This window comes from Heterocephalus glaber, unplaced genomic scaffold (assembly GCF_053883595.1).
Source record: "Heterocephalus glaber isolate CG9 unplaced genomic scaffold, H.glaber_assembly_v1.0 deba00001442, whole genome shotgun sequence".
Lineage (NCBI taxonomy): Eukaryota > Metazoa > Chordata > Mammalia > Rodentia > Bathyergidae > Heterocephalus > Heterocephalus glaber.
The window spans coordinates 27,430,999-27,449,848 of record NW_028258296.1 but is presented as its reverse complement, the minus strand read 5'-3'; the positions used below and the strand labels follow the sequence as shown (position 1 = coordinate 27,449,848).

At 38.5% G+C, this 18,850-nt stretch overlaps 1 pseudogene; it reads left to right on the top strand.

The window, feature by feature from the left end:
• The first annotated feature begins 1,923 nt into the window (after window positions 1–1,923).
• On the top strand, window positions 1,924–4,490 carry LOC101697944 (arrestin domain-containing protein 4 pseudogene; annotated as a pseudogene).
• The last annotated feature ends 14,360 nt before the right edge of the window (window positions 4,491–18,850 follow it).

Below are 18,850 nucleotides of genomic sequence, written 5' to 3'. Positions count from 1 at the left end.
TCCTGCATCTGGATACAAACTTAGGAAGCTACTCAGATTGGCCTTGTGTTTTCTTGTCCATGGCTAATTTATGCACAGCCTATGATCTCTGATCAAGTTTTTATATCAGAAAGCCAAATTTTAAAATGCTCCCTGCTCAGAAAAAGCTAGGCAAGAGTCTTTCTTTGTGTAGATCATGGCATATGAGAGTTGGAAGGAGGCCCTTAAAGATGATCCCCACTGACCCTCTTAGATACTAATAGGAAAACCGAGGCCAGTAGAGGAGCCGTGTCTTGCCTGAATTTAAACAGTTAGGGATGCACCAAGATCAGTACCTTCTCAGGATGCCCAGGTATGGTATGTTTGTTGTACTGGTGGTTTGCAGCCCTTTCTATTTGAGGAGACTTTCCAGAACTAGGCTAGTACAAGGCTAGGCTGAGAGAGTGTAAAGTTTGGGTCTGGTAGCACTGGAACTAGAAAGGAAAGGAGAAAGGTCAGCTCAAGGCATACAGTCTTTTATTTATTTTTTGCAATGCTGGGGATTAAGCCCAAATCCTCTACCTCTGAGCTATATACCTCTGGCTTCCAATGCCTACCCTTCTTACCTACAATCATTTTGAGTGACACCTCCTAGGAAACCTGAGATCTTGGTGAACTTGTGCAGGTTACTTTGAGTCCTTTTCTTCTTTGTCTTAATATTTGATACTGACATCCCTGCCCTTCACCAAGATACCATAATGTCTTGATTCCCCTCACTCCTGTATTTGTTCTTCTGTCATCTTCATGGGTTCTGTTTCCGTCCCTTGATTTTAAAAGCTCGAGTTCACCCATACCCTCACATTTTCTCCTGTGTCCTATTCTTCCTTTTCTGTAAGATGGAATGAGGAAAGAGGCTGCCCACAGCCTGGCTCTGGGCAACCTAGCATTTAATAGAGGGGCTTAATAGGTGACAGTTGGGGTTGTGCAAGCTAGTGGACTTAGATTGTGGACTTAGATTCTTTATCTGTCTGTTTTTCATTACCATAATGGAATACCTGAGGCTGGTTAACTTTATAAAGAGAGAAATTTACTTAGCTCACAGTTTTAGGGCTGAAAGTACAAGATTGGGAGGCCCCGTTGGTTTGGCTTTTGGTGAGGACCTTATGGCAGGAATGTGTGTGAGGAAGAGATCGCATTGCCAGACGGGAAGTGGAAGGGGTTGGGAAGGAGCTCGGCTTGCTCCTTTTTTTAACAACTCTTTTGCCAGAACTAAGGGGTCCCACCTTAATTCCTTCTGAGGGCAGTTCCCTCAGTGACCTAACAATTCCCATTAGGTCCCACCACATCTCACATCTTTACACAGAGGACTATGCTTCCAATATACAAATCCTTGGAGGATTAAGCACATCCAAACCATAGCAGCCTCTATTATTGAAAATAGGCTATTTTGGACCAGGGATTTAGCTCAGTGGTTCTAGCGCCTGCCTCGAAAGCACAAGGTCCCGAGTTCGATCCCCAGTACCAAAAAAAAAAAGGATATTTTGGTCCCCACATTTACTCTTCATTTACTCTCACTTTCAGAGGGCAAAGAAGGGTATTATTTATTCACGGAAGACCCTTTGGAACTCCAACATAACCTTAGCAGACACATAGATGCAAGGTCTTTGGGTCATGTTACTATAGTCTGTGGATCATATTTACCTACTTTTTAAAATAAAAATGAACCTTTTTGTATCTGTATTATAAATATTTTCCCAGATATTTTATTTCTTTATGACCTTATTTATATAATAGTTGTGAGTGTTTGTACAAATATGCATTTCATATTTTTTAGCGCCTCAAAGTTTCCACTCTTTTTTTGGAAAGTGTCACCTAGTCTCAGTTTATATATATAGTCTCCTAAAATTTCTTGCACTGTATTTTTACCATTGTACTCTTCTTTCTTTCTTTCACAAATTAGGAATATTATTTTTGTATAAAGTTTAAATTAAAGTCCTCTTTTCCCATGTGGATAACCAGCTATGCCAGCATTATCCATTCTTGTGCAATATAGTATCTGTGGTTATAACAGTGTGCAGGTTTATTAAAGGGACAGGCTCTGCTGCACATTGGTGCTTCATCCTGCACCACACAGTTGTGCTGTGGCCTTGGGCGTGTGGCAGGCACCCTGACAGCAGTGCTGCTGTGCTAGCGATCCACTCCAGGCCTCTGCTGACCTCAGTGGCGAAGCTACACCACCTTTTGCCTTTCAGGATGGGTGGCGAGGTGTTGTTCCTAGTGGTCATAGGTTCCAGGGGTGGCGTGAAGATCCTGGGTCTGGTGTTTGAGGACCTGCATGAGGGCTGTTACCACAGCGGTGAGATGGTGGCCAGGCATGTGCTGCTGGAGGTATGCAAGCCAGTGGCCCTGTGTGCACTGCGCTTTGAGGTCCAGTGCCAGGCCGCTGCCTTGGAGGTGGAGTACCCGAAAGTGTGCCTGAGCCTGTGCGAGTCTGTGGCCTATGAAGGCGTAATTTTTTTTACAGCCCGGAAAACATGAATTTCCATTCTGCTTTCAACTCCTCTCTGAACCTTTGATGACTTGATTTACTGGGAAATACGGAATTATTCAGTACTGCATGAGGACAGTTTTAGAGTGACCCAAGTTACCTGATCAGAGTGTAAAATGGGAATTGTAGGCTGTTAGTCATGTTGATATCAGCAAACCAGCATTATTGAACCTGTATTGAAAACTCAAGAAAAAATGCTTGGCTGCTGGTTTTTCATTTCTGTTCCAGTCTTGGTGAGTGCCAAAGTTGAAAGAAAGAGATACTGTAATGGAGAAGCTATTCCTATCTATGTAGAAATAGGATTGTTCTCCTTGGCTGATTATTTCCCAAATGGCTATTTTCTAAACCCAGATGTATTTGGCCAGTGGGAAAACAAACTTTCACATGGTTGCTAACATGTGAGGAAACCACACTGACCTACTGGAGAGCAAAACTCTAAAACTTTCACCTGTTACTACCTTTATCCTGGATTGTTGCATTATCAGAGTGGACTGTTCCTTAGCTGTAGATATTGACATTTCTGGTGCTGAAAAATTGATGCTCAAACTACCATTGGTCATTGTTACAGTTCTATATAATGGTTTTGGCAGAAACTCCAGGAACTGTCAGCCAGTTCAGTATGGATATGAGCTGGTTGACACTGACCCTGCCAGAACAGCCTGAACCATCTCCAAATCACACAGATGTGGTATGAGAGGAAGAATTCTCTAGATTCTGGTTTTTACCCCCAGCACCCTTACTGTGAGGGAGAAGTGTGTTATCCATGTTTGCCTGCAAACAAGAATTCCAGCTTCAGCCTCCACTTCTTTATTCAGATCCACATGCTAATGATATAGAGGAGACCCATTCTGTTTCAGAGAATGAAGGTATTTCAGAAATCACTGTGTTTATCATCAAATTAGAATGTTAGCTCTTTTCCCTTGCCTTTTTTGGGGAAGAGAAAGGAAAGATTAACTTAACATAAATGAACATCAAGAGTGAAGACAATAGAAATTAAAGATTACTAGAACTTTCTAGTGGGCCAACACAATTGTCACACAAGTTTATATGGCGTCCATCTGTCTCCTTTAGGAGTGGGTTGAAGCTGTGAAGAGTGAAGATGTAGTAGAAATGCTGGTGGTGGTACAGCAAGTGAGGGAGGGCCTGCACTGACTGCTGAGAAGTGATTTTAAGGGATGGAAACCTGTGTAAGGAAGCCTTTCAAAAGGCTTCTCAAAGTGAAGCTACAGTGTTCTGAATTTAAGGTGATGTGGATTCACTTGGCAGACTTGGTTTTGAGAGTGTAGAAGCATAGAAGTATGCATGAATAGGAAAGTGGCTTACTCTAAATACTCAGACCTTCAAGTTCTAGGGTCTTCACGGATTTCTTATCATATTACCTCATCAAAGATCAAGGTCCTTGGAAATCTCCTTTCTTGAGATCATGGTCATAAAGGTCCTAATAAGATAATATAGTTTTCACTCTTTCAATAGTAGGTTAAAAAGTACAGTACTTTATAAGTTGGCTGTGCAGTATTAGGAAACTTGGAAAGGCTTCCTTGAAAAGCCTGCTGCTTCAAACGGGAAAGATTAATTTTAACATGAAAATGTGTTTTGTTGAAAGCTATACTTTTTACCACCCTTAAGTACTTTAACAGGATATATGTTTGATTGTCTTCATATATTATTTATGTAGAGACACAGCAGAAAAAGGAGGGAAGAAAAGGTCAGATCTTTAGGATGCCACACAGTCAAAAAAAGGCATTTTCTTATCCTACCTCTAATGGGATTATCAGAGATGTTTTAAAAACTCTAGGCCTAGTCAAACTTATTTGGAATTTCTGCTATTTATAGCAGTAATCTCATCTCACGTATCATTAAATCTGAAATTAGGCCAAGGAAAAAAGATCTATAAAGTTAGCATTAAATAGAAATAAATATATATATATCTAAAAGTAAAAAATAAATGTAAACTCAAAGAACTGGTAGAAATGATTTTTTTTAAAAAAAGACAAATTTAACTCCTATCAAGAGGCTTAAGTAAATTGATGGCAGTCACTGCATAATACATTGTTTTTCCAATTTTTTCAATAATTCTATTTAAACTGTGATTTTCCATATTGTTTTGCTGCAGTGTTTTATCATTTAACCTCACATATTCAGAAAACAGGATTGTGTTGCTGCTAGAAATTTCAGCACTGTGTTTACTGTACCCTCCCCTTCCTATTCATAGTCACATGCTCACTGGCTTTTCCATTGATGTGAGTTTTGTGAGCTGAGAACATTTCTGGATACATAAATGGAAGGGAGATAGGGATTCCCATAATAGAAATTTTGGACCAGCTGCTTCCTAAGGGTTTGATTTAGAAACCCTGGTGCTTTCTAGGCAGAGTATTATACTTGATTTGATAGAATTATTAGTTTTTCTTTCAATCAGTATGTTCACTTAGAAATAGAAAAAACTCCTCTATAGTTAAATTATGTATTTAAAAATCACTTGGCCATTTGATCAGGAAGTTTTCTACAAAAATTAAGTAAATACATGCTTTTCATCCTCTGAATATACCTCTCCTCTAAAAAAAATTTTGGTACCGGGAATCGAACTCAGGACCTTGTGCTTTGTGAGGCAAGTGGTGGAACCACTGAGCTAAAATCCCCGGCCCCATGAGCCAGTGTTTTAAATCACATTGTACAGTGGTTATACCAGTAAGTATCACAAAACTTATTCCTTGCTTTGGTTTCTAAAGGTCTTTCACTGTGCTGTATTTTCTGTATATCTTTTTTTTTTTTTGGTACCAGGTATCAAATTCAGGACCTTGCACTTGCGAGGCAGGAGCAGTGCCACTGAGCTAAATCCCCGTCCTCTGTGTATCTTTAAATAGATATGTGTATTTAACTTCTGTCCAAACAGTTCATCTTCAGCTATTAATTTGACTTCTAAGCTATAGTTTACATGTCATGTCAAGAAATCATCCATTTCCATGAAACCAAAACAAAGGGAAAGAAACAAACAGTATAGACAGAAAATTTAATTATTTGGCTTCATATAGTGAAGCAAGCACTTAATGAAATCTTTCAGTAGGATCGCTCTGTTTATTTGATCTGAGAAATCATGAAGTCTGCCCAGCAGAACTGAAGCAAAGTTAGCTTTGTGACATTTAAGAGAAGATCAAGCCAGCTGTGGTGGTGCACGCCTGCAATCCCAGCACTCAGGGGGCTGAGGTAGGAGGATTGATGTGAGTTCGAGGCCAGCCTGGGTTACATAGTGAGTTTAAGGACAGTCTGAACTACATAGTGAGAACTTGCCTCAAAAAAAGAAAAAAAGAATAGGTCAAAGGTATGACTTGATATTGGTATGCAAGCTTGACCTTGAGGAGTAGGTATGCAAGAATAGGTCAGAGGTATGACTTGATATTGGTATGCAAGCTTGACCTTGAAACTGCATACCATTTTTTAATCAAGATAACATTTTATGAACATAGAAAACTACATTGGCACAGAGAAAACCTGTGAATGCGATAAAAGTTTACCTGCTATTCTTTATTCCATTCTTGCTTTTGTTTAGTTTGAAAATAAAATTGGCCTGAGAATTTTCCTTTGATGAAAAATGTTTTGAAATCCCTGGGTAAAACTTTACTCTTTGTGTTTTTGTTTTACACAATAAACTCAGTAGACAAGTTTGTGTTTTTTGATAAGTTAACTATGAGAGCTTTCTTTTTATCTTTATTGAAAATGTAACAGTTTAACTCATAAGAAAAAAAGATTGTATTTTGTATTCTTGTTTGAACTCCATGAGTTCCTTTTCTTTCTTTCTTTTTTTTGGTACCAGGGATTGAACTTGGGACCTTGTGTTTGCGAGGCAGGTGGTGGAACCACTTAGCTAAATCCCTGGCCCTGGTTCCCTTTGTTTGTTTGTTTGTTTGTTTGTTTTGGTACTGGAGATTGAACTTGGGTCCTTGCGCTTTTGAGGCAGGCAGCATAACCACTGAGCTAAATCCTTGGCCCCTCAGTTCCCTTTCTTAATGAAATGATTACTAAAAAAAGTATTTGATTCTTAAAAATTTGATGTTTGGGGTAGGGGGGTTTGAGACAGGGTTTCGCTGTGTAGCTGGTCTTGAACTCCCTATGTAACCTAGGCTGACCTTGAACTTATGGTGATCCTTCTGCCTCAGCCTCTGGAATGCTGAAATTATTAGTGTGTGCCACCATGCCCAGCTATGAAAATTTGATTCCTGAAAATTTTCAGACTAGGTTTTAAATGTTCACACACACACACACACACACACACACACACATATACACATATACACATATATATACACACACACATACAAAGCAAATATATTTGTACATATACAAATATACAACAAAAATATATAAAGTATAAAATGTGTATGTAAAGCATGTATAAAATATATAAACACATATTTGTATATAAATATATATACATGTATCGGTAATATATACACATATATGGGGCCAGGGATTTAGCTCAGTGGTTCCACTGCCTGGCTACCAAGTGCAAGGTCCTGAGTTCGATCCCTGGTACCAAAAATATATATACACAAACACACACACACACATATGTATGTAATATGTATATATGTGTATATATCAGGTAATATGTAAATGGGTTTAGCCATTCCACAATGTATATGTGCATCAAATAATTTATTTCTTACCAAATTGAACTATCCGTTTGTTACTTTTTATGAATATTTTTATTTATTGCTGATTTTCTGTTTTGTTTTACTGATCTATTTCTTCTTTAAATTTGAAGCATCATTAGTCTATGCTGTCTTCATATTCTGGTGATCCTCCCAAGTGCTAATATTACGGGAATGTATCACTACATCTGGCTCTCCTATTTCTCTATTTCTGTTTTACTTTATAATATGTTCTGGTAAGACAAATCTCTCTTATTGTTCTTTTTATAATTTTCTTAGTGATTTTTAGTTATGTATTCTGTATATAAATTTTATAAAATGGCATTACAGCACATGTCTATAATCCCAGCACTTGGAAGGCTGAGGCAGGAGGATGCCTTGAGTTCGAGGCCATCCTGGCCTATATAGTGAGTTCAAGGCCAACCTTAATTACAGAGTAAGACTGACTCAAAAACAAATAAAAATTTTTCATTATAAACCTTGTTGATATTTTAATTGGAACGAATTCAATGTGTATGTTAATTTTGAGGAAACTGACATTTTAAAGCTTGTAGATCATCTTCAAGACTATGGCATAACTAGATACTCTTTTATGTCTTCTAACATTTTCTTCATTTAGAATAGATATAAGTATAATTTTGATTGCTTAAATATTTTCCCCATTTCCTTTTCTCTTGCTTGATGATAAAGTTCCAATTTTTTTTGATACTGGAGAACAGACTTGGGGGCACTCTACCACTGAGCTATATTCTCAGTCCTTATTTTTTATTTTGAGACAGGGTCTTGCTAAGGTCCTATTTGGGGGATGATAGACTGGCAGAAGGAGAAGAAACCAAGGGATAGTGATCTAACAATGAAAAGACTATTTTGGATGGTGTCTAAAAACTAAAAATGTATCATTTGGTATGAGGGGTTCACACAGATGTCTGGGGTCAGGTTGTTTTAGGGAAGACCTAAGGTGTGGCCCAAGCAATTTGTGTTGAGAGAGGTCCTGCTGCCTTGTAGGCCATCTCAGAGATGGGTCCTTAGTGGTCAGAGGCCATACCAGGAATCTTCACAGGCCTGTATGTGGAGTGGTTGTAGACTATATAGGTATATTCCTTCTGGCCTTGGAAGCCTTCACTGCCTTTCTTCTAAAGTAGCCAAGTTGCCGTCGGAGCCCTAAAAACACCGTCACTCACTCTTTCAGCTGTTAGAGACAACCCTGACTAATCAACAGTGCCAAGAATCATGCTCTTCTAACATCCATTTTGATTTAAAATCTCTTATGTTTGAGATGGACTTTTCTCTGTTGACAGTGGGCTGGGTTTGTCTTACTCTTTAGGTGTGGTACTACTGGCTTGTGGTAAATCCTGATTGGAAAACAATATAAACACATTTCCTGGTAAATGTATAAATACATATATGGATGTTGGTTGTTCCCCTCCCTAGCCCTAACATACACTGAAGAAGAAGCAATTTGAAGCAATTCAGACATGCTCAGCATCTGGCCCTCATAAAAGGTCTTGAGTGAGTCATGACTGCACCAGCAGAGCAGGCTTGTCCTGCCTGTGGAGAGCATTGTATTTACCTCCTATTCTCTTTTCCTCCCGTTCTGCCTGTGATCCTCTCAGACCTTGCTTTATGATGATCAGTCTGATTTGTGTGTAAAGATACGGGAAGGATATGAATTTGGGGAAGGGCAGCAAGGAGAAGAGGTGGAGGACCTAGAGAGCTACATATTCCATCCAAAATCACTTGTTTTGGAGAGAGCAACCTGTTTTCTGCTTTTGAGAAGAGAACAACAAAGTAGTAGAAAGAACCTTGGGACCTTTCTTCTAGCAACAGGCCACTGAACCTACTGGCACTTTAGTTTGCTTATCTGACAGTTGGGACCAGTAATAGCTGCCCTGTTGAGTTGAGAGGAGGGAGAACTCTTCCTTCAGAGAATTGCTGAGTGGCAATTCTGGGGTGATCTCCTTAAATATCCTCTCTTCCAGTGCTCAAGACAAACCCCTTGTAGGTGGCTTTAGATCATGCTCTAACAGAAGGACTTGCTCCTTGAGAGGCTAAGTGGCTTATCCCAGTTATCCCATGTCTTATCTGGCTCTAGACCCCGTTACTTGATACTGACATTGATGTCAAAGGACATTATTATGATCGCCTTCTGGGAAGGGGAAAAACAAGGTGGCTTTCCTGATCCAAGGCTTGGGATAATTCTTGGGTCATCCCTTTCCACAGAAGGGCTAGTCAGCCCCAGTTCAGTTTCTTCAGAGCCCTGCTGTCTGTTGTGGGAGCAGGCAGGTTGTTAATCTGATAAATGGCTTCCTGCTAAGGTGGGAGGGGTAGGCTAGAAAGCTTCTGTACTGCCCTCCAGAGTGGCAGGTGGAAGACTCTGGTGACTTTGCCCATAGAAGCACCTTATGACTATGATCTGAGAGGATGAGGGCTTTGGGGATCACTTGGCCCTGGGTAGGAGTCTTGGTTCTGCTTCTTGCTAGCACTGTTATCTTGAGTTGTCCAAACTTTAGTTTCCTCTTCAGAAAAATGTAGGTGATAATGCTTACTGTGGGTACTGTTTTGGCTAATAAATGAGATAGTGTGTTTAACACCATCATACACAATCAAGTAAAAAGCAGTTGTATGCATGGAGGCGGGGAACTTTGAGGGAAGCTGGTTAGGCATTGAGTTTTTGTGTCTTGTTCTTCAAATCCACATCATGGTCCATCATCATATGTTTATTGGTTTAGTAAATGCATTCTAAATAGTTATGTTAGTGGGTAGGGATAAGCATGTATGAGGCTGACAGTGTACTTACCTTTGTAGAATTCACAGTTGAACTGGAACCATGTGGTAGTAAAGAACTTGTTACAATTACAGAGGGGAAAGGGCATGAAAATATAAGCCTGACCATTTCATTAGGCTGCTAGAGAGTCTGACATTTGACAATCTGGGCCTCCTCTCAGATTATGAGGAACATACTTTCCCTGTCGGAAGGTGTGAAGGAGAGGGTGGGCTGCCAAACTACTGAGAGGAGGAGGTGGCAGACGTACTGCTGTACAGGTGGAGGGAGGGTCAGCCTGGTGGCCCTGGAGATGCTTCCCATCTGCTGCTGGTAAAACCCACTACCTTTGGCAAGGCAGCCTGATGCCTCCAGCTCAGAGTTTATGGGATAATTTACTTGTTATCTGAGGCATTTATAGGGTGTAGGTGTTCCATATCTTCCAGGGAAGGTAAATGTGGCAAAGACTTGTTCCAGCTCCCAGCCCACTGACTCATCAGTCACCTTGACTTTGGGCAGGCCAGTGAACACTCTGAGCCTTTCCTGTGAAGCAGTAAGATGGTCTGGGTCCAGACACAGAAAGGGCCTGATGCCAGTTGGGCTGATAGGAAGCCCAAGGTACTGCTGTCTTGGGGATTGAGTCGGGGTTAGGCACAGGCTGGACACCATTATGGGATTTCCAGATCTTCCATGATCCAGCCCCTCTCCATTTCACCTTACCCCACTTTCCTGTTTGTTTCTCAACACCAAGCTAGCAGGTAGGTCCTTCACATACCCCCAAACACAGGGAAACAAATTCCCACCTCACTGACTTTGTTTAGGATTGGATCCCTGATCCTGCAGTTCCCCTTAGCTCATCTCTCAAGCCCACCTCTCATTCTGCCCTTCTCAGTAAACCCTGCTTAACTTCTACAGCACATACTGACCTTTTTGCTTTTGGATATCCCCATTTTAGCTGCTCTTCATTAATTATAGCATCATTCACTCAGTTCATCAGAAAGCCTTATCTGTTCTTTTTCCCAAATTCACCCCCATTTCCAGGGCTTTACCCTAGTTACCTCTTGGTTGGATTATTAAATACCCTTGTAAATTGGTCTCCCTGACCTCACTCTGCTTCTTTCCAACCCCTCTGTATTCCATGCAGTACTTAATGATTTTTAATTTTGTAAAAGAATAATTTTCTTCTGCAGTCTCAGGGTCTTCACACTGAGCTACATCCTCAGACACCCTCCCCTCCCCCAATGAGACTAAGTCACTCTTAGTTGCTCAAGCTGGGCTCAAACTCGTGATTGTCCTGTCTCAGCCTGTCAAGAGAGTTGTGATTACATGTGTCACCACGTCTGGCTTCAGTGGTCTTTTAAAAGGTATATTAGCTCCTGTCCCTCCCCTGCTTAAAATTTTCCAGTAGTTTCCCAAACACCCCCCACCAGTCCACTAAGCTCTGCTAATTGACACTTGGCTGCCTTCCCAGACTCTTCTCATTTCATCATTCATCTTGCTCTTTTTGTTTTGGGACTTCAGCTGTTTTTCAGTTCCTCAAAAAGACCAAATTATTACTCCTACTTCTGGGCTTTTGGACCTACTACTTACTACGTCTAGAAATGTCTCAGCTCTTTAGTGCCTGCCTCCTTCTCATCACTCAGCACTTGATTCAAATGTCATCACCTCAGCAAGGTCTTCCTGGCCACATTCTAAAGTAGCACTTGCACTCTTTAGTTCACACTTTATTTCATTATATTCTTTATATCATTAACATTTTTCTTTTGCTTTTTGAGGCAGGGTCTCCTTTTGTAGTTCAGGCTGGCCCTGAACTCACTATGTAGCCCAGGCTGGCCTCAAACTCATGGCAGTCCTCCTGCCTCAGCCTCCTGAGTGCTGGAACTACAGGTGTGTCCCACCACATGCGGCTCTATATCATTAACATTTTCTGAAATTACCTGTTTCCCTTTTCTCTGCTGGAGAGGAAGCACCTCCAAAATAGAAATAATATCTTGTTATATCCACAGAATTTAAAATTATGCCTAACATATGAACAAGACTAATAAATGTTGATTAATAATTTATTACACGATTATTAAATGCCTTCTACATAGTTGGCACTGAAAATCTATAATTTAAAAAAATCCATAATTGCTGCCATTGAGTAGATATACAAACACATATCCTAGATTAAGGATTCTTAAAGGTATTTGAAGCTAGTTTCTGGAAAGTGATTTAATGATTTCAAACAAAAAACTAATGAAATAATTCTGTTCACATTCACTCAACTAATTTAAAATGTAAAGTTATTTGGGATTTCCATAAACATTTTAAGTTTGGTAGGAGCCTGTGTATACAATTGCCAACAGCCTCTGATTTGCCAAAGGTCAGGAAATTTTCAGGACTTATATTACTTGACCTCTAGCCTCTGCTATTGTTGACAATTCCTTCTTGGACATTCTGCCCTCTCTTGAGTTCCTTTTTTTTTTTTTCCTGGTACTGGGGATCGAACTCAGGACCTTGAACTTGTGAGGCAGGTGCAGCACCACTCCATAGACATTCTATTACTTTCTTGTTTCATGACATTTACTATAAGGACTGTACTGGTCAGTTCATTACAGCTAGTTTTAGTTATCAATTATAGATTATTTTGGATATGTATCATTTTATGATACTGTTAAAAATCTTAGTCATGAAAATGTACGTTTAAAATAATTTTATCCATACATATTAATAATACAGAATAATGAGGTTCATTCTAGTATGTAAGTATGTATGTAACATTTTATTTTCATTCCCATTACTGCTCTTTTCCTTTTCTTCCTTGCCCTTTTCCCCTTCCACATTCCTGTCATTTCACATTTTATTTATTTTTAAATTGCTCATAGAAGAGAAAACATGCTATATTTAACTTTCTGGGTCATTTCACTTAACATTATGGTCTCCACTTCCACCAGTTTTTCTGCAAATGACCTGATTTTGTTCTTTATGGCTGAATAATACTCCATTGTGTATATAAATCATGTTTTATCCATTCATTAGTTGATAGACATCTAGGCTTTTTTCCATAGCTTAGCTATTGTGAATTACTCTGCAATAAACATGTGTATGTATGTATCACTATAGTATGCTGTCTTTAATTCTTCTGTGAATATAATAAAGTGGTATAGTTGGAACAAATGTTATGTCTATTTTTAGTTTTTTTGAGGCATCTCTACTGAAAAAAACATGTTACTATTCTATTGTATTAAATCTCATGATATTGTTCATTGAACAGTAAATTGATGATGAATATAATATCAGTAGTGTAGTAGAGAAAAATATAAGTGTAAATATTTAGTAGGGTTATAGTTGAGCATACACCATGAATCTGTATCAGGTAGGACAAGTTAATCTGCAAAAGTGTTGATTTAGCACAGTAGCTTAAAAAAGTTCAAACGGGAAATATAGTGCTGGATATCTAAAAATTGGACTTTATTGGGATGTGAATGGTCCCTAGGGGCATTGCTTCTTGTGACACTTTGTCTTGTAGTGCTATAAAGCTATCAAATTTTGACACAATTTTCAAAGTATAGTTGCTCCTCTGGTATATCAACTGGTATTTCCCAGAAGTATAGGAAACTGATTATGTTAGAAAAAGTAGAGACCAAAGTTATAGTGATATCATTCAAAGTACTTCTTAGAGCAAAAATATGAAAGATGACTGAAAATTATGGTGAATTTTAAAAATTATTACAGTGAAAGACATTACCATTAATCCTCAAAACACTGCCACTTGGTTCAAACACACAACTTCCATCATTTTTGCCATTTTCTGAAACAGTTCTGGAAACCTTCTTTAGTGAGTATCTTTATGAAGATAAAAAAATAATCACGAAAAAATACAGTGTCTGCTGCTTTTGAGAGCTATCTGACAGAAAGGCAGGCTTGTAAAAACATTGCAGTGTATCATCATCCTCCTTATTCACCAAATCTCACACTGTGTGGCTTGTGGCTCTTCCTCAAAGTCAAAGTGACCATGAAAGGAAAATGTTTTGAATAGACTTAGGACACTGAGGCAGCCATAAGAGCTGAAGACACTCATGAAAGAAGACTTCCAAAACTGCTTCAGAAAGTAGCAAGAATGATGGGATAAGTTTGTTTAAAGTGAGAGGGATTCATGGCAATATGTCTTTTATAGTAGTGTCTTTTACTGTAACAAATTTTTAAAAATGGTTTCACTATATTTTTTGATCATGTTTCATATGCAAGTCATATTCCTGTTAAGGTGCTTTGAAAACTTGAGAGAAAGCACAGAAAACTTTGGGCACAATTCTTTTATTAAAAGATCCTGTTGAAAGTAAGCAAGGAAAACAACTGGATGTGAATCCTGATTTATGGCTCAAGCTAGTCCTCAGTGAGCTGACCATAGATACTTTGGTAAACTGTTAAAAACAATTTTATCCCTCTCACTATTTTGGAATAATTATTTTCATTATTTGTATTTTTGTTTGTAATCATTTTCAATGAGAATAATTAAATTCATAATTAGAAGTCCTCCTACAAAGAAAATTCTCAATCCTGGACAGAATTATTCACGAGTTCTGCCAAATATTTAAGAAATAATATCAATCCTCCATCTGTACAGAATTTTTAGAAGTTAGAACTGAACAATATACTTTCAGCTTTTGAGGCTAGTATTACTTTAATTTCAAAATCAGACAGCATTATGAGAAGAGTTACAAACCATTATCACTTATGAAACAGGCAAAATACGTAACTATTGACAAAATATACTAATAAGCAAAAATAAAAATACATATGATCCAGTGGAGCTTATCCTAGGTTGCAAGGTTAATTTATCTTTTAAGTATCAATAAGTATAAATTGTTACAACAGAAATGACAAGAATAAAAGATCATCTGCCTAGATGCATTAATAGCCTTGGGCAAAATTGTTTTATGACTTGTTTATGACTTAAAAAGCCAAAAACCTTAGCAAACTCTAGATACCAGAAATTTGTTCAACCCGGTAAAAGGTCTCTGTAGACACTTAGACTTGACATATTTAATGGTGTAAAGCTGAACACTTTTCCTTTAAGACTAGAATAGGGAAGTCCCCCCTCTCCCTTAATGTTCAGTAGTGTTCTGAAGGTCCTAGCCAGGGCAGTAAGGCAAGAACTAGATTGGCAAAGAAGTAGTACAGTAATCCTTATTTGCTGATGACATGATTATATATATAGAAAATTCTAAGGATTCTACCTGAAAAAAACCTACTAGAACTAATAAATAGTAGAAAAAGTATTCAGTTCTTGAAATGGCCAGAACCTTTATTCTGTAGACATCTTTGTTTCTATTGCCAATATGGGGGTGTGGTACTTTCCACAAAAAACTCAAGGCTTTAATCACAGAACAAAGTTGTGATAGGTATGTTTGCTGGTTTTATTGAACTGATCCTTACAGAAGAGGCTTCCTTCCTCTCCCACTTGGTAAATATTTCTTCTCTGCCCTAGGGGATTTTCCTGAGAGACTCCTAAAGTAACAGTTGTTTTCCCAAACTCTTAAAACCTAAGGGCTACTCAGTGGTTCTGTGGTCTCGCAATGTATAACCAAGCTCAGAAGCTCCAAACACAAAACCCCCTGAGCCTTAAAAACCAAAGTGTATTCTGACTCAAACTGGCACCCCATCACAAGCTCAGCGTTCCCTGTGGTGATGACCCTTGTGCAACAGAAGTGAAGGTGGAGGGAATCTCAGTTTAGCTCACCCAGACGGTGGTTACCCTAATCCCAGGTGGGCTTTGATCAAAAGAGTCCTGTTTTGAGCTGTGCTATGCCCCCTCATTGGTTCTTTTTATTTAAAGTGATACATAAAAACATAAAAGATTGTACATATTAATGGGGTATTATGTGACATTTCAATACATGTACCCATCATACAATGTTCAAATCAGGTTAAAAATATCTCCTCAAACACGTTTCTTCTTGGTGAAAACATTAAAAAATCCTTTCATTTAACTTTTTGAGATATACAGTATGAAATTGTGATCTGTAGCTTCCCTACTGTGCAAGAGAATACTATCTCACTGTACATTAATACCTATTGACCAACTTTTCTGTCCCTCCCTCCCTCTCCCCAACCTCTGGTAATTGCCATTCTAGTTTCAACTTTAATGAGATCAACTTTTTTATATGTCATATTAGTGAGAGCATGTAGTATTTGTTTTCCTGTACTTATTTCACTTAATATATGATCTTCACTTCTATCCATGTTGTCACAAATAACAATTTTGTTTCTTTTTATGGCTGATATTTTATTTTATATATAACATTTTCTTTATCCATTCATCAGTTAATGGACACTTTAGTTATTTTCATTTCTTGGCTATTATGAATAGTGCTACAGTGAGCAAGGGACTGAAGATGTCTCTTTAACATACTGATTTAATTTTTTTTATATATATACCAGTAGTGGGATTGATGGATCATATTATAGTTCTATTTTTAATTTTTTGAGGAACTTCCATACAGTTCTCATTAATGTATGTTCTAATTTATATTCTCACCAACAGTATACACAGGTTCCCCTTTCTCCACATCCTTATCAGTACTTGTTATCTTTTGGCTTTTTGGTAATAGCCATTCTTACTGGACTGAGGTGACATCTTATTATGGTTTTGATTTGTTTCCCTGAAGATTAATGATGATGAGCACTTTTTCATATACCTGTTGGCTTTTTGTATGTCTTTTGAGAAATGTCTGTTTAGTTCTATTGCCCATTTAAAATTTTTTTTTTTTTTGCTATTGAGTTTTTGGAGTTCCTTATATATTCTGGACATTAACACATTGTCAGATGTGTAGTCTTCAGGTATTTCATCCTATAGGTTTGTCTCTTCACTGTGATGATTTTTCTTTTGCTTGCTTGCTTGCTTGCTTGATTGATTTAAAGTAGGGTCAACTATGGACAAGGAGTTTGAGAACTGGGTTCTAGCAGTTGGTCTACTGAAACTGGTTGACCTTGTCTCAGGTAATATCTCCAGGTCTTAAGTGTGTACATCTTTTGTTTTGTTTTGAGACATGGTCTTGCTATGTAGTTCAGGCTGGCCTCAAAATCACTAGGTAGCCCAGGTTGGCCTTCAACTTGCAGCATTTCTCCTGGCTTAGCTTCCTGAGTGCTGAGATTACAGGTGAGCACCACCACGTCCAGATTAAGTTTGTAGGTCTTTAAAGTGAGGGATTTAGACTAGCTTAGTGACTTTCAAATTCTTTTTCAAGATTCTTTATACAAAAGAAAAGTTATTTAGATGCTCTGAAATCTTATCTAGATGTACTGAAAAGGTTAGAGCTACTTTGGCTGATCCTTATAGAAGTGGGTTAGAAAGTTCTTTTTATACAAAAGATTATTTGTACACAGATGGATAATGTATTAATGAGACAATGTGAGAACAAAAGGTAAGGATGTGGGAGTGAGCAATCTAATATCACATTTTTGCATATCAAAAATGAAGATAAAGCTGTTATAGAAGATATTAGCAAATTGTTTCTCTGGAAGGTCTTGCACATTATGACATGAAATAATATGAAGTTGTATGTATGTCACCTTTAAAATAGTACAGTACCTGATGATGCAGACACTCTGAGTTGTATGGTCCTAGTAAGTAGAAGTCATATGGGCATCCAGGGCCCTAGCTTTTCTTGCTAATCTAATGAAAACGTTCACTGCTGCAACACTTTATTTGCTGTTTTATTCCTGTCAGAGGTCCTATGAGCTTGGTTGGGTCAAGGGTCACTCAGAAAACCAGCTTCCACTTTCTTTAATTATGCAAACTAGAGTGAGGTGACTGAGAACTTGCTTTTGATCTGTAAGACATGGGGAGTTTTGCAAGCCCTAAGGGAGTACAGAATTTCCTGAAGATGTTGCAAGGTGGCTGGCTTTCTTCTGAAGTCAGGCAATATTTTCCTTTGCTTTGGTTATGACTGCAGAGGTGCTGGGAAGCAAAATGAAGACACCTTGGAGTGGGCTTTTCTCCATAGGCCCTGAGGCAAGGCCATCTCTTTGAGAGAGAAGAGCTTGTATCTAAAGGTATTTTGATCCCATTCCACCACCTCAGTTCTTCACTGGGAATCAGCTTTCCAAAACATAAATATTTTTCCTGAGGGAAGGGCAAGCAAAAGCTTGACGATTTACAGAAAGCTGGATGGGTGAGACTGTATAAGTTTGTATTTTGTCAGTTTAATTTGGAAAAGCTTCTTGGGAAACACATTTCATCAGGACATTTCTGTAGCAATCGTACAGGGCAGTCCTCAGTAGTAACTGCCCCATAACTTGTTTGCTCCAGGTTGCATTGTACATGCAAGGAGGGGCTAGGATTCCCCACTGGGGCCTTGATGTGCACACTCTGGCTTGTGCCTCTCAGGCTGGACAGTAAAATCCCAGGAGTCAGTCCCAACTTCAGATCCAGGTCTCTCTGGGTACATTTCATTCAGTTAAGTTGCCCCTGCTCCCCTCACCTGCCCTAGGTCCCACAGAGGTAGGCTTCTAGGTATTCTTACCCTTCTTCTTCTACCAGGACTTATAATGTCAGGCTATAAAGATTTTCAAAATTTAAAATGGTATCATATTCCTTGATTGTAGGCAAATCTTTATAGAGAAGTAGATCCTGTTTACTAAGGAGTATGACGGGCAACTAGTCATGGATATGACTTATAAGCATAAGATGCTAATATCTTAAAGAAACTTCACAAAGTAGATTCAGTCTAGTAGGGTTTTTAAGATTTAAGAATCTCATGGGAATAGAAATATTCAAAGGTCAAAGTTTTTAAAAATAAAGGTGTTATCCTCTGAATATAATAGCATATGTATTTAAATGGAAGTGAAACTCAGTCACACTGTTTACTTTTCACAGTAAAAGCTATATAGAATTCAAATTGTTTCTATGGAAGAACAGGATTTTTGCAAAACATTTCTTCCCATACTCTGAAA